A 26,468-nucleotide genomic window follows, 5' to 3' on the forward strand; every position below is an offset into this window, starting at 1 on the left:
TGTCAAAAAAAGACATGTTCTATTCATAGTAATTTTGATCCTTAAAGTCGACAATTAGAAAAAAATCGCTGAACTCATTCACTATGAACATTATTATATAAAAAATACACGCAATAATATAATGTATCTTTATAGACGTACTACATTTGACAACTATGATGGAAGGGAAGTTCGTGCAGAACAATACGGCATAATCTCGTAATGTTATTATTTATTAGGTATACTAATGAAACAATTTTATAGTTCCATTAAAATCAGTATATCAATTTAGTAGTAATGCATAACAAACAGATACGTAGTTTTACGATGGTCTAGCTTTACTAATGGATAGTGTTTACGTCATATGTTGACGTCATAACCCTTTTATAGTAAAATATATTCAAGTGGGTGATGTTTGTTTTCGTGGGATAAGATAAAATAAAGTATTACTAATACTTGAGCGCCATAAATTATATCTAACATCAATAAATATATAAAAGAGGTTACGATTATGTTTCCAGAGTCTAATATTAATTTTGTTTTTTTTCCATGGTATCGAAACAAAAACACTTTTTGAATGTATGTTACATTAATAATAATGACTCATGAATATCAAAATAGATATTATTATTTGGGTAAGTGAGAATAAAAAGGTTGTATGTGTAGCTATATACTTTTTATTAAAAAAGCCATTAAGCTAAGAATTGAATTGAACTTTCTATTAAAAGATAATTTTCAAAATTGTTTTATTTTTGTTCCGGAAATCAATAAGGTCTTAAAAATAATACAGCCTGTCCGTCACTCTTTGGTCTAGGCTAGTCATTAAGCCGCAGATCTGAAGGTTCTAGGTATAACACTCTGATCGGACTATTAAAAAGTTATTGGTTTTTATAGTCGATGTATTCTCATTAGCAGTTCGGAGTCTGGAAATTCACATTGCTGTCGTACCTCTTGGGTCTGAACTCTTTTCATCGTTCCATAGAGAGTGAACCTGTGTTTTCACACAAATTCGTGCACTATATCATGTAACAAGCAGTCTAGATAGTAGTAGTCTCACTTGACACCGTGGCCGAAAACGGCCAGAATATCATAATTTCAAAGCAAGTATCAAAACTATTCATTTTTGGTGTAAATACTTTATTAATGTGAAGCTTCATTGAAGTCACGTTGGTATGCCATTTCATTTTTACACATCTGATTCCGAGATGTGTTCAATAAATCTCTAAATGCATTTCCCTCGTAAATTTATTGCTTCTTGTATAAACAGCTCGCGTTGGCTTTATAGTTTAAGAATGGTTTATTTATACCAAACTGGTAAAGAATCTGCGTAGGTGTTGTTCAAATTAATTCAATTGACGTATGTAACATGGATTCGTATCTATGTTTTCTCACTAGCAAGTTCACGATAACCATCTGTTAGAATGCCAAATATATATATATTTTTATATAAATATGTTTACAGAATTATTTAACTTAATTTTGCCTTATAATATTGATGGACTACCTGATGTATGTGGTCATTACTACTAACAGATATTCACACGAATAGATTATTGAGGTATGTATTAAAATGATTAAGAATGTCAATACGTAATTACTGTCTGACTCACCCTTCATACTGAAACGCAGTATTACGAAGTAATATGAATCGGTAGAGTAAGTTTATAAGGGAGAGGTACATGCCTTGGCAGGCTACACAAAGCTCTGCCACCAAGTAGAGTATTGTGTAGAACTTACTTACTTTCCTTTTACTAATTATTAATTTATTCCATTTATAATATTTATAATTCAATACCAAAAATTTTTTTTTTTTTATTTATAAATCCTTAACTAAGCCACGAAACCGTCAACCCCAATTGTAACACACTCCAGGATTGAATTAAAAAAAAGTGTCCTTCGCCGGGACCTTAATTATCTACATCAAAAAATTTCATCTAAAACTGTTCAGCGATTATAAACAGAGGTACTGCCGTTTTTATAATATAAGGTAATTTTATTTTTCTTTGAGAGGTAATAACGATATATATACTCGTTAAAAGGTATGGATAATTGAACGAATCCCTTTGAGCATGCGTCTGAACCCTGAAGACTACGTTGCGTAGCAACAGGTGGGTGAGTTCAGGTACTATGATAAAGACACAAGTATCCCTAACATTGTAAAGCAAAACAATCTGTAGTGCAACGTAAAAAAGGCTATAATTGATCAAGTACTTTAGAAAAATAAACTTTTCAATCATACTGATATATGGAGTTGCAGCGTGTATATTTTTAGTGTTTTAAATATTAATTATAGATTGAATAAACAACATAATATTCAGGAAATTCAAATGAGCTCAAATTCGAAGGTTCTTCTCATTACAATATTTTTATCTTTTGTTTTAAATTGTTATTATTTGTGTGTTGTCTGTGGTTTTGTGTGTCTTAACTTTGTATGTTTGTAATGTTTTGTTATTATTATACAATATAAATGTAGTATAAGCTAATATCCCACTGCTGCGCTTTCTTCTTTTTAAGAAGGTTGGGCGCCTACTCAAACACGCTGCTCTAATGCGAGTTAGTGGATACACATGTGGCAGAATCTCATTGAAATTATACAGATCAAGTTTCGTCAAGAAGTTTTCCTAAATTATGAATACGAATTAAGCACATGAATCAATTCAGCGATGCTTGTTTGAATTTAAACTCGCAATCATCGGTTTTTTTTCACGCGTTCTTACCACTGGCTTATCTCGGCTGACATTAATGCAAATCAGCATTAAATGGCTCTATAATTTACATTCTATTTCCATCATCACATCTAGACAATACTTAATTATTATCTGAATTAAATATATGTAAAAGTTCCAAATCGATACGAAATTTAAGAGAGAAAGAGTGGCGTAAGAAATTTTAGCAATCGCTAACTCCTCGTGCTTGTGAAACTGGCTCACTCATCTTTCAAAGCGGAACACAACAATAAGCATTGCTTGGGTGTAAAACATATCATGAGTGGATGGTATCTACTCAGAGGGACTTGCACAAGGCCCTGACACCAAAATACGTAACAAAGCATAAGTATTTGCCAAGTTTTTATAAAACTGTTAAATGATCTATATGAATACGTTAAGAAAATTTGCCTAGTTTTTTTGTCTCAACTGTGAATCCGAGTATCTGTAAGGATGATCAAACAAGAAGTTCTGAATAAACTGAAACTAATCAAACAGCCGCACGAGGAATTGTCGAATCCAAACAAACGAACTTATACTGGGCCTGTCTAAAGTAGATTTCCTAGAGCATCTAAAGAAAATTAAACGAGACAACTTAAGTCAAACTTCAAAACATTTAATATATTTACAAAAAACAAAAAAAAATGAGGTTATAAAGCCCCTGTTTAACTTTATAGTGTGTATGGGACAAATCTTGGAAATTTGTGTAACACTACTGTAACTGAACTGTTTGAGCTCAATATTACAAAATATGTTTTTCTTTTTAAAGATTAGTAGCAATGCCCCAAAGTAATTGAGGAATTACTAATATACTTATTTATCCCTCCTTTTAAGCTTATCACTTAATGTTAGAAGTGGTGACGACAATAGTACAAGTGGTCTGGATTAATCCAGCGACTCTTTACATCGCTAGGCGGTCTGTAAACCATTGTTCTATTGATGCTTTAAAATAATTGTTGAAGCTTATGATCATATAAACTAATATAGTATACTAATTAATATTTGTTTTAATTCAGGTATTAAATATAAGCTTGTCTCTGAACTGATTTATAATTAGATGTATTCCAAAGTGCTCTAATTAAAAGTGAGATTAACCAATGTAAAGTAAGTTCTTAGTTAAGCAACTTGTTTTTAAAATGCAACAAATCTACCCTAGTACCCTTATCCATTCCCCAGACCGTCCTACATACACAGTTTCTAACAAGGAGTTTGACAATAATTACAGAAACGCTACGAGAGCCCCGACAAATGACGATCCCAGTTAGCAATTAGTCCTACAAAGAAACGTCACAAATGACCTTTAATTAAACGTCCGTGGGCTATTTGACAAGCTGTTTTAAGGATTTTTTTATCCTCAGAGAAAGTAGGAGAATATTTTATGTTTTATTGTATCTTAAACAGTCACAGGAAAAGGTCATATGTCTCATTGCAGACAAGGTATTCTTAGTATGTTGAGAAAAAAAATTGGACCTTATTCCGCTTCCCCGCGTCAGTGCGGTTTGGTGGATACTTGAAGCAGAATTTCACCGGACAATTGCGAGTTATTTTTGTGTTTCTTAAATGCGAAGCATGCGATGCTGTGATTAATCATCTTACTTAGGGTGAGCTCATTGCGTTTCCAGTACTGCGTACAATATATTGACTTTTATATTCTTCTACTTAAGAAGGATTTCATTCAGCATGAACTGGTCGTTATTACTTTACAGATTGCAAACGTTTCATGTTGAAGCTAGATTGAAATACGACAAGTCTCGACTTGGATCCAATTAAGATATTAGATGTAAATTGAGAAAATCTTAAGTGATTTAAATATTTCATAACATTCACCGTTTATAAAATTGTTGAATACGTACAAACAATACAAAGCTTTGTAATATTACGTATATTATTTAGACATTAAGTTTTAATAACGAAATAGCTAATTATTATTCTTATAATAATACTATTCCGATATGATTCTAGTTAAAATATAATATCATAATTATGATGTTTTATATAGTGATGTGTACATCTGATTGATTTTATCGTGTAAATAATACAGTGAAATTGAATATATTAACAGGGTGAATATAATTAATGATGTGGGTTTTTTTAGACAATAAAATAGTAACGGGGACTCTGTTTGGATCAAAGTGGTTTTGCGGCATTCATTAATTTGAAGCGACAAACGACATTTGTGAGCTTTAAATTAATGAAAGTGAAATTAGCTTACTTTTTTTTAGGTATTTTAGAAAATTAGAGATTTGAATTATATTGGTTTGTAAAATCTAAACTTAAAAAAAAAAAAAAAATTTAAAGAAATTGTACATACACGTCGTCAAAAAATGTAAATAAATCTATATCAAAATAATTATATTTGTTTATATAATGTATTTCTTATCCCATAGAAAACCAGTTTCTATGCAAGATATAGTCAGTTTGTCAATGAAGGTTATGTGCTATAAAACTTCATGATATGTTTTCAACGAGCGAAGCAGTATCCATAAACGTTTACGAATTTATAATATTTATAATCTAAATTCAAAGCGGATATTACAATTATAGGTACATTACTAGTAAACTAACAGCCCGTAATGTATATCACTGTTCTTCTAAAGCCTTCTCGTTCTGAGAAGTTTTGAGGACACACAAAACAAATATGTTTGTAACATTTATATTTTATTTATGTAATTAAAATTATTAAATGAACATTAAATTCGTAATTCCTATATAAATTTCCTCAGCCGTTTATGGTATGTATGTATGTATGTATGTATGTATAGGATGGTATGCTTTCAAGGTCAATTTTGAAGCTACAAACAGAACTACGTAAGCAAAACTACATGCTCTTCGGATAAAAACTAAATCTGTTTAAAATATTTTTGAAACCAACTGGTTTATATTTTCAGTTTTGTAAAATATTGAAATTAAATATGATTGTTAACCATACAAGTATATATAGAAATTTTTAACCACAATATCATATAATACAATTATTAAAAAAGTTTTTATCAGTAAAAGTCATTTTGTCTAACAAAATCGTATCTAACACAATTTAAAATCCACCGAGACTCGGCTTCATACCTCTCCTTGCGCAACAAACAACTTCATTTACAACCCCTTTTCTCCGAACCTCACAATATCTTCGATACAATAAATAATCGTATAACTTCGCTACTTAGTAAAATAATATAACAGGATACCTGTAAAGTTAGCACACATCTGGGACACCGAGAAGTATAGTAAATACCACCAAGTAGCGTAGTAATAAGTTTGTTGTAACGTAGTATGTACTAGTATATTCACATTACGTTACGTCTTGTTGCAACTGAGCTACTTGTTGATTTGTCTCGTTAGAATGAAAATTGTGTGGTTAAGCACCACAAAAGTTTCATTAATTTAAAAATACTCGTAAAAGTACCGAGATGGCTAGTACAAAATAGAACATAATAATTTAAATTTATAAATGTTTTCAAGATTTCGTGATTTTTCTATTCAAATGTGATATTTGTATTTGCATATTTAAACTTATTCATTATTCTATCATCAACAATACCTCTATTTGTGTCACAATATTTTTCCATAGATTTTTAATTTTTTTTTATTTCTTGTATGGTCAGTGTCATTGGGAAAAGGTTCATCATCAGGTGATTAGTAAAAAACTCTATCAGTAATATCCTCATACATGAATATGATTTTTTTTTTATTTCTCATTTTCCTATATGTCACTAGGTAAGACACACACGCACTAAATTGTTGACACTAGTTACGCCTTCGCTATATTCTCTTAAGCACTGATTTAAAAAGTAAGCTCCATTCAAATGTTCTTGCAACGTTTTTTTACAATCATTTTACTGGAGTACTACAAGTTAGCCTGTCGATAGTTGTGCCATGTATTATAAGCTAAAATCTTCTCCAAAACGCGCTGTATCTTCTGGTACTTATAAATTGTGTATGTTTTAGTAGTGTTTATCAAAGGAGAAATACGAAAAAGTGCCATCATTCTTTATTATGAATGATTTTTAATTTGTGTGTGTTCGACCAGTGGCCGAAATACGTATTTGTCAAAAATTTGATTAGATAAAAATGGGTGTGTGTGGTATGTGTGTATAGTTTAGTAGTTTTATCAGTTAAGGATCTCAAAAGGCTTCTTATTTTATAATATATATTAAGGATATTAAAGGAATAGATGTTAGGTTTAAAAAGTTAAAAATAACCATGTATATTATACATACATATAGATTTATACTCTAAAATATATTTTATTTGTACATTGACGTGTGAAATATTACCCCGGCGTCGGGTTAGCGAGAATTAAAACTAAGATGTTTACGAAAACGTTTACATTTATAAATGACTTTTGCATATATTTACATTTCATATGCCCGGAATGAAGGAAGTTTCAAATATATCTGTGCCGTATTCTCGTATTTATAATCAATAAGAGTAGCACTGGATCCAATGAAATGTTTATAGGAGCGAGAATACATAATAAGATGTTAAAATAATAATAAAATGCTCTTGATAAACGAGAAGTGTCGGACACCCGGTTGGAACGAATTTGCCTTCACTATATATGTATTAAATAACTGACGCAATAAAGTTAATTAGCAACGTTGGAAAATAAATAATGTTAAAATATTTATTAAAAATGCTGTGTTAGTTAAAACAATAATTAATAATTTTAAATATTAATTCTTATTTGTATGTAGTTAAGAACTTAATGGTAATCATTTTATGTAAATATTTGAAAAAAAAACAATAATAAAAAGAAAACGAATACAAAAAAGAGAGATAGAAAGAGAGGAAAAAGAGAGAACGGTCCCTTGGAGAAGGCATAACGCTATTTCCTAACGTGACGATGTCTGCCTGTTCACTCTACTGTAAGCCTGTACACTAACTGCGTTCCAAATTGAAATTAAAATTTGAAACTTATATTTGTTTTTTTTTTTTTTTTATATTAATCAATAGAAAGTATGTTATTTCGAAAAATGATCGCTCATTGAAAACATCTCTTTGTAAATTATTATACATGGTTTTTTTATGAAATCGGTAGGTGGTTGTGAAAATCGTATGGTGGTAACAACCATTGCCTGTAGATATTGGCGACTTAAAAAATATTAACTATTCCTTAAAACACCAATGCACCACGAACCTGACTTGAGAACTAAATGTCCAATGTTATATCCTTTGTTACACTGGCTACTTCTCCATTCCAGCCGGAGTACAACAACACTAAGTACTGCTGTTTGGTGGTAGAATATCTGATGATGATAATCATATTCAAATCAGGTCATTTTGTGTTTTCAAGGCATGGAGAATGTCATTTCGGAGTACTACTAAGCATTTATTTAGAAAGACAACAACAACATTTTCACTAACAATATTTAATTAAACTATTTATCAGTATCAAAAACTTAATCGAAATTTCAGAATTCTGAGACTATGAGATAGTCATGTAGAAAAACGTCTGAATATTTTTACCAATGTTGTAAATGCGAAGGCGAATGTTTGTCAGTTGCTTTAACACTAAACCAATGAACTGTAAATTTATGTAGAGTTAGCCGAGGACCTACATTGGAGTCACTACAAATAAAAACGCTTTTAAATATATATTCATACAGAAGATCGAATGAATTTTACAAAATACAGTAACCATTGCCCTATTGTTACCAAATGCACGTGTTTTAATATTGGTAGAGTGGTGATTCTAGAATTTCAACCTGAAATCGGAGATAAATAGTAAAGATGAGCCAATAATAAACAGACTGACCAAATACACCTAAACAGGCAAAGTAATTCAGAATCCCAAGAAGACAAATTACACTTTTCAAGGACATATTCCGAAATGATGCAGATGACGACTGGAATCTACGACTACGGGAAGTCCCAGAAATTCGATCACAAAAAATTCTTTAATATAAATTGTGTTATTGCCTGGTAATAAAAATATTCAGGCACACACAAAAAATAAATACAAATTAAAGATAAGATACACAGAAGGCACAGACATGGCTTTGGGTACAAATTTAATAAAAATAAAAAAAAACAGTAGTTGAAACATAAACTTAAGTTTACGTTACGAAAAATTTATATAGAAATTCGCAACGATTTTAGTGGACAGTTTATGTCGTGTATATTTCCTTAAATATTTTGTGAAAAGACGTGATAGCTTGCGTTTTTAAGGTCATGCGAGGAATACTAATATAGCACATTTTCAGCTGAAAAATGTTGCTAACTTAAAGCGTTGCTTTAAAACAAAAGATAAGGCACTATGTATATTTATATAAATACTAGCGACCCGCCCGGCTTCGCACGGGTGCAATGCTGATACTGAATATAGACATCATACACAAATTAAATCTGTAATGTAATGTCTTCGAAAATATTCATTTAAATTAAATGCTGTAAAGGGCCATATTGATCTATATTAAATGCACAATGTATTTAAGGTACTTAAACGGATAAGGCTTAAAGCTGTATTGCTTAAAATCGCTTCGAAAATTAAGCTATAATTTCTCGTAAAAAGTTAAGGACAAAAAAATGGTTCTTGTGGGCTATCCTAAGGGAAAGACATATACCATCACGGACTTTTTTGAAGAGCCTTTTAAGGTGTACAATAGTAGTTTATTATTTTGATCTATCTCGTAGGGTTCAGCCAGCGTTTGCAATGTAAGCGAAAAAAATGTGTTTATTTACGACATAACTTCAGAAACCTTTAAAATGATCAGTGTTTCTCTACTTTGTTGTGCATTTATTATACAAATAAAAATTTCCTCTTGAATCATCTATCTATAAAAAAAAAACCGTATCAAAATCCGTTGTGTAATTTTAAAGATTTAAGCATACATGGGGACAGACAGCGGTAAGCGACTTTGTTTTATCCTATGTAATGATGCAATTTAAAAGTGATTACTTGGTGATACATTCCGCCAAATAGCAATCATTAGTCTTGAAGGTAGGTGGCGCATTAGCGATGTAAGGAATAGCTGTGTCTTACAGCGCCAATTTAAATGAGCGTTTGTGACCACTTGCCATTAGGTGGCCCATTTACCCGCCTACCCATTTTATGTATAAAGAAAACCGAAAGAGTAATTAAGAGACAATAAGATAGTAATAGAAAATAATCTCAACTAAATGTTTTCTACGACACCGCAACGGTGAACACCGTTTCGAAATGGATTCTTTACACTGAAATGCACTAGATTCAAATTTAGTTCACTTCACGCCTATCAGTGTTGAATATTTAGTTAGCGTAATTACATTCAAAATGGGCGCCGATTAAATTACAAATGTTCCAAATTTAATATATTAAACATTTCAAATATCGTGCGTTTATATTTTCTGTTGATTATTATGTATTACACGACTGCCCAAAAAGGAGCGATTATTTTTCAGTGTTCATATAATATGTATATGATTTTCTTTATACCGCGACATATGTTTTGAGTGCCTGAATATATTTGGATATATGGTATCGTAATAATCCTTCTATCGGCCCTGTAGCACTGACTTTTATACATTTTTGTTCGTTGTCGTTTTTGGCCGGGCAGTCTTGTTTTTAATTTTTAACATCGATATAATTAGTTTTTAACTTTCAATTTTACAATCGAATTTTAGTAGTCATGACTTCGAGAAATAGAGTCATTAGCTCTGAAAATAATTGATTTTTTTGTATAGCATCAGTTTCTGGTTTAATGAAGTTCGATTCAGCACTTTAGAATGAAAAATGCGTAATGCATAATAAAGTAGTTTATCTCTTAAATGTCTAAAAAAAACAAGAAGGTATCGTATCGCGTCTTGTTTCGTATATGCACAGACTAAATAAGCTAATGAAAATCATACATATAATTCATAACATGATAGAGAGGATTGTGTCTAAAAATATTTTAATATAAAATTATACTCGTAATAATCTACTTTATCTATTACACAAACAATTCATATTCAAATTACGATGCCTTTTGATGTCAGATTGTTTTCGTAACATATGCTTAGCACAAAGCTTCCATTGCGACAAAGCGGAATTCGCGGGCCGGTAACATCCGGTAGAAGAGCTCCACTCCGGCAATTATCATAAGGAATTCCCCTCACGTAACTGTTGTTAGCATTTTTATTTCTTTCTACGACTAAAATACAATTAAAGCCAGGGTAATATTTGACATTAAATCATTTATTAAAGTCAGGAAAACATATATTTTAATTTGTTAAGAATTTCAAGAATTTTAATTGGAAGAAATCCATTATCTTTGCGCAGAGAACGATTTTTTTTTTAAACGATTAATTGTAAATCACTCGTTTGATTAATATTGTCTATTAATAACTCAGTCTGACGGACACGTCTGTCTGTCTGTTGCTCATTGTGGGCCAGACCACTGCAGCGATTTTGATTAAACTTTTTTTTTGGTATGAAGCAATTTTGATTTCCATGGAAGGATTTTTTTATGCGACTAGTTACTTATATAATAAACATGATCTGTAAAGGACACAATTTTCAACCAATTTTTGAATCCATTTGACTCCATTTCGGACTTATCGTTAGTTTAGAGTTTTGTAAGTAACTCAAACTAGAACGTTAATATTATTTTATATTTCATACTTAAGAGTACACGACTTGAAAGTCAATCAATAATATATCACATAATAATTAAAAATAAAGTAAAATTAGAAAACAAGATAAGAAGTTAAAGAAGGATTTTTTTTAAGTCGGTAAAAAAAGTGCTGTGTGTAGAGGCCCTTAAGTTTACGACGGAAACCGGCTAGAGTAATCATAGCGAAGGATTATTTCAGTTAAAACTGAAACAGCGACATTACGCGTAATATAACACTCGCGTAATATAACACATTTTTTTAAACATCGCCAAAAACACATCGCAAACAAAATTAACTGCACTAGAATCGATTAAAAAGTTTTGCGTTTATAGAAAACGAGTAATTTTAGGTTTAATTTTTAGTTCACATTTGGAAGTTAGTCCATTGTTGGAATTTAAATTTTTTCTCGTTTTAAAGTCCTATGGTCATACTGGATGTTACATCTGAACTATAACACTAAACTCCACACTAACTGACTTGTTCAGAATTCAAATTACGTCCTATAAAATTTCATTAAATTTATTATTTCACTATTGTGTATTAATTTATGCTTAATATAAATGCAAATATCTGTACAAAGTATTAAAAAAAATCGACTCTACAATCTATTTCTATCGTCTCACAAATCAACATAGACTTCAAACTATATTTACACGCTGGATAACAGATACACCTTCAGCCAATGCTTACAATATCATAGCCCTGCTAATTACTTTACCCAAGATGTAATTAAATGCATCACGAACATGACCACAAGTTTGTAATTATAGTAACTTAATTATCATTCAAATAATACAGCTATATAATGTATCAATGTTCGCTATTAAAATACCTGAATTAGGACGAGTAGTACTCCAGTAGGCCGACTAATCAGGTTAAAAACGATTAAACAAAATTGTTGAAACTGAAGTTCTTGGAAGCAAATTTGAACAAGTTATGCCAGAATGAAATACGTCTCTTAATATCAGTTTTATATACGTATCAAAATCATGCCAAAAATTAAGAAGCTTGTTACATCAGAATTCAATCATTATACAATATCTTTTCAAAATCATCGCCTTGTCGGTTGGCATATTATGCTTAACTGAGTACATTTGTAAATTGTTGTGAACTAGCCCTGGCACCGAATCTCGCTTTTCTTATAAACTTTGTCAAGTATTCATTTCATTTTTAACCTGGTTATATTTATAATGTGTATAGTTATCATGTTGTCGGACTCTTAAGGTAATCGTTTTGTTTTTTCATGTATATAAAATCGTTTATACACTAATTCCTTTATTGAATATAAAAGCATTACACTACTTATTGATTGTCAAATTTAATTAATTCGATTGTTAAATTTTAATTTCTTATTTCTGCGATTTACATTTATACTCAAAAATTTTAAAATCATTATTACATAGTGTAAAACAAAGTCGCTTACCGCTGTCTGCCTCTGTGTATGCTTAGATCTTAAATATTACTTAACGGTTTTTGATGCGGTTTTTTTAAATAGATAGATTGATTTAAGAGAAAGTTTTATAGGTATATTGTACGCACAATATTGTAGAGAAACACTGATAATTTTAGAGGTTTCTAAAGTTATGTCGTAAATAAACACATGTTTTTGCGCTTACATTGCAAACGCTGTCTGAACCCTACGAGATAGATTAAAATAATGTATTACAGTAATATAAGTACATTAGTACACCTTATAAAAGTCTTCGATGATATGTATCTCATGAAGATATTACAGACTTAAAACGCAGGGACATAGCATGTACTGTCTGACAACTGTAAAAGTAAGAATGTTAATGTAAGTATCAGCATTGGACCCGTGCGAAGCCGGGGGGGTCGCTAGTATTTAAGAAATCTGCGACTATTAGCAAAATCATATTGTGCAATTAATTTTGAGTCAAATTTCTAGAGTTAATTCGTTTTTCATTATTTTATTTAATCAAGAGGAACTTTTATTATTTATACAATTGTGATAAATCCTTTATAAATCTTCGCATCAAAGAGCACCTGAGCCTAAACCAACACAGTCGTCGAAGCGAGAAAATAGGACAGGATTAATCAAATAAACTTTACCATTTTTTTTAAAACAATCTCAGGAAGGCAGACTAGTAAATGAGTCACCTGCGGGTAAGTGGTCTTCTTTTTCGGTCATACACAATGGTAAAAATAGGTCATTAACCACCTATCTCCACTAGCTAATCTATCTAGTAAAATAATTTAGCAGTGAAGATTTTACTAAATCGGAACACAGTAAGACGTTCATAACTTTTGTTGTGTACCAATGCAAATTTAAATAAATCTTAATACCAGTAAACTGAAAAATGTTGCTACCATACCCTTGGTATCTGTAAACTTAATACCTTTAGGTTCTTGAAAAGTTTAACGTTCTGACTTACCAACCATTTTAACTCGAACTATAAAACTAACTGAGCTACATTAATGCAGGTTATGGTGCCAACTTTAGTTAAGTTTCATAAGACTTTGGGAAGTCTCAGATCTTTTCAGATTTACACATTTTAACATTGTGTAATATGATAGGAATTATCGTTAGGAAATTGTTCCTTGCAAAAAAATCGGCATCATTCGGACCATTCGGATGTAAGTTTACTACAGAAAGTATTTCAATAAATTCATAGTATTTCAATGGTGCGTGTTTGTTAAGTACTAAGGTGTATATGATCAACGGAAGGTACTACACTATGTTTTTAAATTTTTAGAGTATTGCAACCGGCTTTCAAATGGTGCGTATCCATTATAATTGTGCTCCACGAAACGGCACTAATGGAGACAGTACCCACGAACACATTGCGCTTTGATTTGTATTCGCTGAAAAACCGCTACAAGGTGTGTAGCCTAACAGCGATACATGCAACGTTATACGTTTTTGAAAACATGACCGTATCTAATATCAAAGGCGAATCAAAGTGAAAAAACGAGATTGGTTTGGGAACAATCGGATACGCATCCATACTTGATATTATGAAAAGATAACCGTATATTGTGAAAAAGTGATACGCGAAATTGACTTTGATAATTATAACTTTTAAAGGTAATACGATTCAAAATAGCGAATCACCATTTTTCCGTATTTTACAAGTAAGATCTGAAGTGAGTTCATACAGAAGAGCAGCTGCATACATTTTAAAAGGTAGAATTTCCCGCAAATCAAAATAGGAAGGAATATATCTTAGTCAGGAAACATGAGTTAGAACTTGTTCTGCACGAGTGATTTTTAAAATCAAGACTCTTCGTATACAATCACAGTAGATTGTATCTTATATTATTCCAAACGCGGCTTTAGTATTTTCTTTTTGCTTATTACATATAGCTTCATATACTACTTTATATATGGGTATCAGTAGGTATATATTTAGTGTATGTACACACACACATTCAAACAAAACTTGTTAGTTGATATTTAGTGTAGGTATTGGTAGCGCCGCTTTGTAGCCAACATATTTTACTTGGTGGTAGGGCTTTGTCTAAACCCGTCTAGGTAGGTAACATCTACTCATTTTTTAATCTACCGCCAAACAGCAATACTTATTATTGTTGTGTTCTGCTTTAAAGAATGAGTGAGCCAGTGTAACACATGACATCTTAGATCCCGCGGATGGTAACATTGATGATATGAGGAATGTTTTTTTTTTCTTTTATATGTTATAGGTGGCAAACTAGCAGAAGGCTTACCTGGCGGAAAGTGATTACTAAAGCCCATGGACATCTGCAACACTGGGGGGCCTGCAGGCCTTTCGTCGTATCTGATTCGATCGAATCGAAATTTGATTAATTGATATTCTCAGATCCGAGATTTTATTTTTCGAAACGGTGGTAGATTTTTGGCTATCAATGAGCAAGTGTAACGCTTCTATATTAAATAAAGGTTTTGATACTGCCTACCTACATATATGACAAAAATAGTTTATATATATTTCCATGATTATTGTCACTCAGTTATCTATAAATATATATATATATATATATATTAAAATTGTTGATGTTATTTATCTGTTTGAGTTTAATAGTCTTCGTAACCATTTGACCGATTATGATGAAAGTTGGTTTAAATTACATATTAAAATAATAAATTATTTACAACAAGAAAATTTATATACAAGCAGCTCAACGTCGGTCGAGTTTTACTAGTATGTTATAAAATAAATAACATATTTTCTTTACTGAAATTAATTTCAACATATGGATAGCTGATTATAATTGAAAATCGGCGATTTAAACAGAATTGGTGCCTGTTTCAACAGTTCACTCAGTCAAAACACATGACCACGCGTTTGTAGCTCTGAAAACTTAAAGCCAGTTTGAAACCCGATTGAAATATATCAATTTTTAAATACTTAGTTTATAAAATTTACTATCACTCAATGTCCTGAAAATTTGATTCCAATTCTTATCGGTGGATATCAAATAAAAATCAGTATACCCAACACCTAGCTAAATCTCCACAGCACGATAGACATAAGACTAGTTCGAACAACCAGGAATATCGATCAGAGCGTCGAATATTTTCTCAGTCCCGAGAGATCAGGAGCTTTTGTGAAATATGCATTCCGCGTCTATCCCCACTCTACTAGATGTCTTAACGCGAAGACCGCGGCCTGTCATACAATACTCGTACAATATATCTTCGATACTACAACGTTATGAAGTTTTATTTAACCGAGTTTGTAAGGGGATTTTGTAGCAAAACTAGATACGCGTTCTGCCATCAATAAATAATAAATGAATAAATATTGGACAACATCACATACATTACTGTGATTCCAATGTAAGTAGCTAAAGCACTTGTGTTATGGAAAATCAGAAGTAACGACGGTACCACAAACACCCAGACCCAAGACAACATAGAAAACTAATGAACTTTTTCTAGATCGACTCGGTCGGGAATCGAGCCCGGGACATCGGAGTGGTGTATCCATGAAAACCGGTGTACACACTACTCGTTAAAAGGTTTACATACATATGTATAACGTTTATCCAGTTCATACAGATATACAGATAGTTAGACGCGGCGGCCGAATTTATTTCATAAAATGTGATATTTGGTGGTGCGTTAAAAATGCTAATAATTAAAAACTTACAATATCTGTGCAGTTTTACCCTATTGATGTAAAACATCAATTGACGCTCTCGTATCCCGTGACAAGCGACACACGAGTAGGTCGCACTTTCTTGTCTGTGTGTGTGGAGCATACATACATCTCGCTCCTATATTACTATAAAAAACATTGACATTTATTTATTGTTTTCTTTAATATTATAGACTAGTGATTTTTTAGGAATTTCGAAACCTATGATTATTTTGATTTAATTTCATTGTAGACTCCAAGTGAAGTCACTCTTCAACAATTGCGTCAAAATTATGAATTTTTAATGTCAAATAGTATACATTAGTTCAGTTAGAATTGGAGTCTTTGTTAAACCATAATCATTTAGTAAAGCGTAATCGAGAATCTTCTTTACCACATCTACGACTGGAGCTCTTCAGACCATAACTGATTTTTTATGTGCAAATACCGTGTCATAATTACTGGGCCAAAAATCGGCTTACGCTATTAATAAGATTCTCTCAATAACAATCAATTTCAATGTTTCAAACCTGCCGAACATACCGTGTGTTACTTTTTTTTATCAAATGACTATTGGGATTGGTTTTGCTTTGCGGTTGACTCGATTGAATTCATTTCACGATTCGGCACGTTCGACTGGCGATAATCATAAACATCGAGGCAAGTTACTGAGATTGGTCGACCGTTAAAATTATATCAAGAGTCGCGTAAATGTGTACGAATTTTTAAAATACCACATTACTCACGCGTACTAATTGCTCTATAAAAATCTGGTAAGCTATAAAAGTCAAGAGTCATATCCTTAGATCACGAGAATTTTAAACGTAGATTTCAGGTTCAAACCCGAATAGGCACCACTGATTTTATTAGTGTGTAATTTGTGTTGAAAATTATTATCGTTTTCGGTGGTGGAGGAAAATATCGTGGGAAACCTGCCATGTCGTATGAAATTCATGCATTGGAGGAGCGTGGCTAAACAGCAAGCTGCAAACCTTCCTTACTATAAAAGTATTCATATAGTTGAATAAATTTAAAAATAAAATCATTCGTAAGATTCTTAGGAACGGTGTCGCAATAAAAACAGTTGCCAGATCGATCCGTGATTCATCATGAATGGAATTGTATTTTTCATTTGAATGAACGAATTGGATGTACGCGGACACTTTTGTTTTCGCAGTTTTGCAATACGTGACATTAAATTCTTGCAATACTACGAATATGGTTTAATTATAGAGCACTCTTTGTACCGTTACAATAAAACAATTACATGATCGCTATTTTTTTTAATTTTAATATTATTTTTAATGACCTGTGAGTATATTGTTATTGACGATATCTTTATTTTTTTTAAAGCACAAAGTAATATATGTAAGACATGCCTTATTATATTATAAACCATATTACACGTGTCGCGGTAAAAGTATTGAAAAATGTTGAAATTTGTATGAAAAATCTTTATTAAGGCGGTTTATTGTTAAATGGCAATTTAACAAATGCCCGATTTTCCTATTATTTTATTTAGGGGGTAATTAGTTGAACAATGTTGTCTTCTTCTTTCGATTGTCCAACCATTGATGAGAGAAAGTGTGAAATCTATTTCTAACTATACACGCTTTTTCAACTTTCATGAGCGAATCCATTTGTTATTATATTTTTAGATAAATGACAACTTTGACTCGTTACTGTTTCGGTTCTTTAATTCGTTACCTGTCAATGGTGAATGATATTTACATATCGTTAGCAAATAAAGCGATTTAAAACGTTGGGAGAGTTATTGGAAGTATTTTGGCCAAGCTCCAAATGCGATGATCATACTATAAACCAAAGATTGGCGTCTTTTGGCGGCTGATAAGGAAAAGGGGAGAAAGGTTGCGTATACATGACCGTTGGTAACGATGCTTGTATTTGTAACAACGCATAGCATTTGCTATCATTAACATTATTGCATTTGTATTTACAAATAAAGATAAATGCTTATATCATATCTAGGGATTCTTCAGTAACCTTTTTTCCTGGTGTAGGTAGTAGGACCGGTAAGCGAGTCATATGATTATATGTGGTCACCACAATCGCCAATTGCTTACATTACCAATGTGTCACCAACCTTGGGAACTACGATGTTATGCCCCTTGTTACATTCCTCATCCATTAAACCGGATCTACTAAGTATTACTGTTTCGTAGTAGAATATGTAGATGACTAGGTATTTACCTAGATAGGCTGGCATAAAGCTCTACTACCTAAGTAAGTATATTAACATATTAACATATCTACATATTATAATTTATTAGCATTAGCATTAGCAGCCTGTAAATTTTCCCACTGCTGGGCTAAAGGCCTCCTCTCCCTTTGAGGGGAAGGTTTGGAACATATTCCACCACGCTGCTCCAATGCGGGTTGGCGGAATACACATGTGACAGAATTTACTTGAAATTAGACACATGCAGGTTTCCTCACGATGTTTTCCTTCACCGCCGAGCACGAGATGAATTATAAACACATATTAAGCACACGAAAATTCAGTGGTTCCTGCCTGTGTTTGAACCCAAAATTATCGGTTAAGATGCACGCGTTCTAACCACTGGGCATCTCGGCTATTATTATTATAATTTATGTATGTATTTTATAAATTAAAAAAATATATAAGAAAAACGATTCCTGTTGCAAGATAATAAAAAAATAGAACAGGTCAAAAGTGGTACAAACCGAGACGTCGTTTTCAGGTAGAAATTAAATCAATCTGGTGTACTCTCTTACTAGTTTATCTTAGTAAGTTAATATAGTAATGGCAAAATTGTTTGTTTCCTCATCCTACTACTCCACAGTGACCTAGATATGGACGTTATTCCATCAATCTCTCGGGCATATATTGTTACAGCTATAAAGAATACGACTTGAGTTTACAGGTTTGTTCGAAATTTAAAATGATTTTTTTAAATTAATTTTAATGTCTAAGGCACAAAATATATTGGTACGTTAATCCAGAATATTAACTGTTTGTGATTTGTACAGTTTCATTATAATTAAATATCTGTAAAAAAACAAACACAAAATAAATCAACACTTTTTATTTCTCGAGAAATTTACATTACATTTACTTGATAAATTGAAGAGCTTTTTTATCAATAAAAAATAGTATTAAGATTATGAGAATAAATTGTTCGACACGTGTGTTAACATATTAAATACGTTTTCACCAAAATATTAATAATGATAAATTATGGTCCAGTATCGACCACACACAACACTAAGAGGTATACATAATTATGAAAGCGTCTTACTGCTGGACAAAGGTTTCCCTTTGTTAAGCAGAAGCTGGAGAAATTATTAAACCAAACTGAGTTGGTGAACTGTTGCTAAATTTAAGTAGGCTTCCTGTTAATGATTATAAACACAAATTACGCACGTGATAACTCAATGGCACGTGATCGTCGGTTAAGATTTAAATTAAAGAGGTCAAACACTTTTCTTAACAATATATAATTATATACTGACTTGACAAAAAAAAATCGTATCAGAATAGTGCCGACACATTTTTATTACTAGTGCAGAACACAGATATATCATACATATTGTTGCCTAGGATGGCTGTGTTGCTCTACATTTACTTGATAAATTGTTTTATATGTAACGGTTATTATCAATATATATATTCTTTGTTTCTTGCTGTCGAACATCACAATGAAACCGTTACTCTTAGAATAACGGGTGATGAATCAAAGTGTATAAGCTATAGAAGTGAATTTTAGTATCAATAATATACTATTATTTTAGGATTAAGTAGTATGATGACGCTATACTAAATTGAGTAGTAGATTACTCAATTTAGTATAGCGTCATCCTAGCGCAAATTTCAGACGCGGCACAAAATAGCGGTATGTACAAGCTCGATTCCGCGCGTGACGCTTGAGCAAGCGCACAAATCTGTAACTGCGCAAACAGCTGCGCAAACGCGTTCCTATGCACTACTTTTAACAACTCCATCCAAATTGATGCTGATAAAGGCCAATTTAATTTTAATATTATTTCGAAGTATGCATTGTATTTGATTGGCGGTACAAAATGTTCTGCGCTAGAATACGCAGGCGAGCGACCGGCTGATAAGTGACTTTAATAATTTTATTAAACGCAATAATAATTATATCGATAAAATCTCACAAATCATGGATACGTTGTTTTAACTGAGTAAAACATAATACATACATACTTTGTTAAGATATAATTACAATTACAATTGAATAAATTATGTTCGGCAAATTATTTGTAAAGATTCGGTTTTATTCCATGATCTGTTTTAAAATACATGAATATCTATTCTCTGACACTGTGTGAAGCTCTGTCAATTACTTGCCGTTCTGAATTTTTGTTTCATTCTTTATATTCGCAATAAATTGTTTGCGGTAAAAACTGTTTTGACAGAGATCTCGTTCATACCTTGATATACAACGGGAGACCAAACAATTGTTGAAACATCTCACTTACTACATTCGGCAGACAAACAATGTCCGTATATATATTACAAAGCTTTCAGCAAGCCAAGGTTATGCTGACCGTCCTTTGAAGTGTAACATTCTGTTGCAATGCACGAATACGTATCACATACTCGTAGCTACGTCACATCCTGTATATTATGGTTAATAAAAAACAGGCAGTCATGTGGACGAGTGACAGAAGTGATGTCTTAAAACAAATATTTGCATTTTCAAATTAATTGTAGATATATTTAAAATAATATTTTTTTATTAGTCGTTTTTCTATGATCGCTTTGAGTTTTGAAGTTGTTTATTTTTGTCCTGGGCTGTTGTCTATGGGCGAAGCTCAACAATACGCTTTAAAGATCAATTTGGTCCATGAAGAATGAGTTCTTAAAATAAATAATTAATTTATTTATTTATTGTCGGGAAACAAACAGTACAATAGAATAGTAATATGAAAAAACAATAAAATAATACATAAACATATCAAGTTTCCACTGATATCTATTACAAATTAGAAGCAGGAAGTAAATAGAAATATAAAAAGATAAATTGATTTAGCTTATTATTTTTACAACATATTATTCTAAATCTATTATATTACCTTCCCAGTTAAATTCCAATTTCCGCATTAAAAAAATGTTGTAAATAATTCATGTAATATTCCGCATAAACGAGCAACTATTGAGTTTCTTGTAGGTTCTTCGAGGTAGAATCTACATTTCGCATCCGAAAGTAAAATGAAGATTGAAAAGTGCTTTTTATATTATTTGAATAAAGTTTATTTTGGTTTTAGTGTTTTAAGTCTCTTGCTTATAGAGTGTTTATATATAAGAGTATACATATATATATAAGAAATGCTGTATACAAATGAGGAAATAATTTCGTGTAATCCCTGGGAGACATTTTTATTAAAATGTGAGGAAGGAAAGAAAATATGAACACCGTCTAATATGTTTAAATGTACAAATACACGGAAAATGTCAAATATATCGTAAAATATAACTCTACTAGCTGAACTTGCGGCTTTGCGCGGGTAAATATATAACTTGCGGCTTTGCGCGGGTAAATAAATATAAAACTTTGCCTATAGCACAAAGATCCCCATTTTATCACCTTGAGGGGTGAATTAAAAAAAAAAGGTGAAGATCTCTAATTTATAATTCACAATATGCTATAAACATAATTAATTCATTATTTAATTAGTTTCATTACACAGCCTAGATAGCCAAGTGATTAGAAAAGGTGATTCTTAACTGAATATAGCGGGTTCAATCTCGGGTAAGTACTGATGTATTTTTACATTCTTAATTTGTGCTTATATTTCATCTCATGCTCGACGATAAAGGAAAACATCCCGTGAAAACTGACATCTGTCCAACACAGCCATCCACATAGAAGCAGCGTGGTGAAATTAAAATTCTTAAATTTACAGGCTGTAACGTGATTAACATGGAATATATACTTTTTACATTTCCGGTAAATTACGGTAAAACAAGACGAATAAAACGCAATAAGGCTTAATCAGAATCCACTTTGAAATATGATCTTCCTAATTATCTTTTAGTATACCTTTTCCTTGTTACTTGAAGAAAAACCTAATTAACAGCTTGGACGCGTTTTACTTTAAAATATTTATTTATAACAAAAACTCTAGAAATAGACACTTTAAAAACCTATTTTAATTTTAGTTAAACATGTTGTTTTATTTTAAGTTGTTTGACATGACTGACTACTAAGTCCGGACGGACATTGAAGAATAAAAATAATGGAGGCTAAAAAATATTTTTAGAGGCAATTTTTAATTTATTTCAATATTTTTTTGTAATATTATTTTTATGCATTAAACTTCGAGTTTTGTATTAATATGGAACTTCAGCTGGTGTTATCTATGTTAATATTATAAATTCGAAAGAAACTGTTCGTCTGTTGTTCTTGCACAGCCAAACCAATGAATCGAATTTGATGAAACTTTGGTACGAAGTAGTCTATGTCCTTCTTTAGATGTCTTTCTTTCACTTGAAAGAAGGACATAGACTACTTTTTTATACCTAATATCTGACAACGAACCACAATGTTTTATTTATATGCAGTGTTCTATAGTTTCTGTGTTCCCCATTAAAGAAAATAAATAAAAAATATCAAAGAAAGTATACTTATATTTAATTATAGCAATACTAACAGTGTTCAGTTTAATTAGATTTTATATAGTTATCCAAAACTTATGCCGTTTAAAGTTACTGTTTTGCTATTTGACCTTAATCTTTCTCAAAATTTTTTGGCTGTCTGAGGCAGAAATATTTTTTTAGTACCGATTAAAATAATCACGTGTAATGGAAAATAATCTATCTGTCATGTTTGCAACATGATGCAAATAGATATTCATGCGCGTACATTTGTGCATATTTATGAATCGAAGCTGACGTCTATGAAGCGCGCAGATGTCAATAAAGACGATCTAAAATATATATACATATAAAAACGCGTGACACACAACTATGAGTTTTAAATTCTCTTGTAAATGCTTGCGCGCAATTTCATCGTTGACGCAACGCAAAATAAGATAAAAAAACACGCGCCCGTATCTCGTTTTACGCAAACGCTGCGAATTATAAAAAGGCTTTTGTATAGTTGTAAGGAATATTCGTTGAATACAGTGACAAACAATTTATTTTATTATTAATAATAACTAGTTTCTTCCCGCAGTTTCATCCGCGTATGAGGAGGGGTACGGGAGAGGGGAGAGATAGGTATTCCATGTCCTATTCTGTACCCAAGACGTGTTTGCTAAATTTAATGATAAAATCAGTTGAGAAGTAAAGATGATTTCGCATTTCAAAATTTTAAACAGTTAGGATTTTGATACTTATTGACAGGTTCATATACCGACAAGAAAATCGACCGTACACAAACATTCCTTTTCCAAAATACATAACGTATACCTACAAGCATTTAGTGGCATTGCTTCTGAGTGGAAAACTCGCACTAGATCCGGCATGCGTCTATTTTTAAACGAAGTCGAGTATCGATACCAAGCTGAATTACATCGTTCGCTCAGCGAGCAAAACATGATTTAATATACGTAGCAGTAAATATCCTATGGAGAATTTCAGGAAAAATACAAACAGTCGTGGGTGGAGTGTGATATATAGTACAGATGTACATTGCCTTGTGCATTGAATCGTTTTCTTGTAATGCTTATTCTCAATTTTATTGGAGTGAAATTTCTTTGCAAGTATGATTGTATGGTGGAATTTAATAAAAAAAACTGTTTTGTTAGTAAAATGTTTTTTTCTTATTATTATAATAGTAGCAACGAAATGTATAGTTTACGAGATATATAAGAAAGCGGTCCCGGAAAAGGGGCATGACGGCATAGATCGTCATATGGATTGCTGTCAAGACATAGGAGTTAGCCTACACCCCCCGGCGTGTCTATACATATTCCACATGTCAAAAGTGAAAGGGTCATAATGTTTTTAGCATTTTTTAGCATTAGCATTAGTAGCCTGTAATTTTCTCACTGCTGGGCTAAAGGCCTCCTCTCCTTTGAGGAGAAGATTTGGAGCATTTTCCACCACGCTGCTCCAAAGCGGGTTGGCGGAATACACATGTGGCAGAATTTCGTTGAAATTAGACATATGCAGGTTTCCTCACGATGTTTTCCTTCACCGCCGAGCACGAGATGAATTATAAATACAAATTAAGCACATGAAAAATCAGTGGTGCCTGGCTGGGTTTGAACCCGAAATCATCTGTTAAAGTGCACGCGGTCTAACCACTGGGCCATCTCGGCTTTATGGCCATAATGTTTATTTATTTTTATTTTCGGCATAGTATAATACACAAACATTTGATACCAAAATTCTTACATAAGCCAACAATGTTTCCACTGTTACATTAAAACATAGAGCAAATCAATTAGGATAATAATAATTAATAGATAATAATAAAAGTATATAAAATTAGGTTTATAATATGGAACCCTTATAGAATCCAACTCCTACTTTGCCGGTTTTTAATACAATCTTTACTTATTACAAAGTGCTGACACATTAAAGTAAAAAATTTAAATTGTAAACCCGAAATGTCCAATGTTCGTTATCAACAGCTTAACGGCTTTGGACGAAATGTGATGGATTAGTACATAGGGCGCTTTTAACGTTGAAAAAATCGGGACATCCCTAGGGATTAACCTTTATATTACTAGATAGAAAGCGAACATGCGATCGGACTGTGAGTACACATAAGAAGACGTAAATATCTCAATGCTGGACAAAGGGCACTTATATTAAGAAAAAGGATAAGGAGCTCAATCAACCACTCTGTTCCTTTGGAGATTATCGAATATTTATGTCACAGAAAATCCGCCCACACATGCAGACGCCTCTCCTTTTCGAGTGAATGAGTTTAAACATAAATATACTTCAGAAAATCATTAATCCGTGATCAAAATCGGAAGCTTCGTTTAAGATCAACGCTCAAATAAAGTATGCATTTCATGTAAGACGAGTGGGCGTTTGAACGTACCAATACCCTTTACCTTTTAATTTTTCTAACTTTTTATTGATCGTCATTTATTATTTGTACTTTGTGAAAATAAATTATTCTATCTTTCTTTCAATACAATATTAACTTTGAGCAGAGATGACCAAGTGAATAGAACAACAGAATACTTGGTGGTAGGGCTTTGTGCAAGCCCGTCTGGGTAGGTACCACCCACTCATCAGATATTCTACCGCCAAATAACAGTACACTGTATTGTTGTGTTCCGGTTAGAAGGGTGAGTGAGCCAGTGTAATCACAGGCACAAGGGACATAACATCTTAGTTCCCAAGGTTGGTGGCGCATAGGTTATGTAAGGAATGGTTAATATTTCTTACAGCGCCTTTGTCTATGGGCGGTGGTGACCATTTACCATCAGGTGGCCCATAAGCTCGTCCGCCAACCAATGCCATAAAAAAAAAAAACATGCTGATCCTAATAAGAGATAGCGGATCAAAACATCGTAAGGTAAGTTGTATTTATCGCATGAAATTCTGCTTGGTAGTAGGGCTTTGTGTAGAGCCGTCAGTACCATCGACTCATCATATATTGTACCACCAACCAACAAAACGGAGTATTGCTGTTTTTCAGTTAGAAGTGTGAGTAAGTCAGTGTAAATACGGGCAAATGGGCCACAATATCCGTGTGTGTGTGAGAGTGGTTAATATTTCTTATGGCGCCCATATGGTAACCAACCCATATATGGTCATATGCCCGCCTACCTATTATATAAATAAATGTATATCTTTACCAAGTCGTACTACATAAATTCGTATTATCATAATTGATCGTCTAGGAAACATTTTTTTTTCTCACAGAAATCCTTGGAAAATTTGCCTTTCGTGATTTCAAAGTAACTATTGACGTTTATCAAAGCGATTGGACTTCAGGTAGTGTGCTCTAGTAGGAATTTGAATTTGATTCCTATTCGTGATCATCAATCATAAACACCAAACATCTATCTATCAATGTAAATTTTGCGGTCTCGTTATCTTTATGTTCGTTGGTCTGCGTGAATTAGAAAATCCAGTTTCTTGCTAAAAACTTATAACAACTTTCGAAGTAAAAATACTCTAGGTAAGAAGATTAAATCTAAAGTAACGAGTTTGCTT

At 32.1% G+C, this 26,468-nt stretch overlaps 1 protein-coding gene across 2 annotated transcripts in view; it reads right to left on the bottom strand.

The window, feature by feature from the left end:
• The window catches only part of LOC125070228 (receptor-type tyrosine-protein phosphatase kappa), a 160,434-nt gene that overhangs the window by 50,096 nt on the left and 83,870 nt on the right, over positions 1-26,468 (bottom strand). The window lies entirely within an intron of this gene.

Source organism: Vanessa atalanta, chromosome 17 (genome assembly GCF_905147765.1).
Source record: "Vanessa atalanta chromosome 17, ilVanAtal1.2, whole genome shotgun sequence".
In the NCBI taxonomy this organism is placed as follows: domain Eukaryota; kingdom Metazoa; phylum Arthropoda; class Insecta; order Lepidoptera; family Nymphalidae; genus Vanessa; species Vanessa atalanta.